This window comes from Monopterus albus, unplaced genomic scaffold (genome assembly GCF_001952655.1).
Source record: "Monopterus albus unplaced genomic scaffold, M_albus_1.0 scaffold342.1, whole genome shotgun sequence".
Taxonomy (NCBI): Eukaryota; Metazoa; Chordata; class Actinopteri; order Synbranchiformes; family Synbranchidae; genus Monopterus; species Monopterus albus.
The window spans coordinates 445,786-447,154 of record NW_018128222.1 but is presented as its reverse complement, the minus strand read 5'-3'; positions in this window follow the sequence as shown (position 1 = coordinate 447,154).

Sequence of the window (1,369 nt, the reverse complement as noted above, 5' to 3'; positions counted from 1 at the left end):
TTTGTCCTCACCTCCAAAAATGATGAGAGCAGAGCACAATCGGGGTGCCTGTGGGTCCCGTAACCAGTGAGGTCCATACACCCCCGCCCCCTCCCCTCTTGTTCCCTCGCCTCTCTCCCTCTTTCACACACCGCTGAGGTGATTCCACCTATCGAGCTAAAATTAAACACATTGTTGTCACACAAGCCTCCGCTAGCACATGAAGATCTCCAGCGTCACTTTCAGTCACTAAATTTCATTTGCATGCCTTCATCAGTAGCTCGACCTCTTCGTTTTCCTGTTAGACCACAGTTTTTTTCTTGCAAGAGAAAGACCGCCTTGAAAATGCATACACACTCATATTCCTGCACCCCCTCCCTCATCTCTCTCCATCACATCCCTCATCTCCCCTCCCTCTCTGAAGCTTTAGCTGTTTCACTGATTTTCACCCATTTACACCATCAAATCTAAAATTATTTTAATATTGCAAATGCATTTTGTGCATGTCTGGTCTGTGCGTGTTGCCACAGCTCCTTTGTTCTTGTTTCATCTCACAGTGAAAGTGAATTAGGATAGCCTAATGAAGGCAGCAGGGTACAAAGGCAATATGGAGAGCCTTGAATTGAATGGTGGGTTATGTCTGAAATGAATAAGTCAATAACAGATAAAAGCCAATTTGAGAGCAAACAGATTTGCCAGCATTAGAGGAAGATTGCAGTGCAGTGGATTAAGTTTATTGTGGTATTTCAGTGCTGAAACGCAGTGCAGATAAATTGTTTGTCCCACAAAAAAAAAAGCCACTTAAATCATCACCACAATATCTGGTCCTTGGTTAATATTTGACACAACATGCACAGAACATCATCATGGTCAGAACAACAAAGGAGGTGCTACAGTACAAGCAGAGCCGTTCTGCCATTAATTTACTGTGTTGTCTCTGCCTGAGCTTATCTGCTCTCACACAGGGCCAGTGAGTGCAGTGCAGACCCACTCCCACTCTCCCACTGTCATAATGATGTGCCCTGTGCCCCCCATCCGTGGTGCTGCACTTTTAATGTACTGCAGCACGTGCACAGACACACACATTCATCACAGCATGCATACATACATAGAAACCACACACGCACAAACAAAGACATACAGGTACACAATCGCAAAAGTCCAGTCTGAAATGCAGCAACACACGCAGTGGGAACACAAGTGTACACATCCGTGCGCAGTCACTCGTTTAACCTGTCAATCACAAGAGTGAAATCTCTCCTGGTTTCTAAACAACAGTTCAATACATTTATCATTCCTTTGCAGATACATGTCTATTTCTATCATAGTTGCCATAGCAACTGCATCTCAGAGCCTCAACAGTGGATTTTGGGGGGCGGGGGGGCGAGAG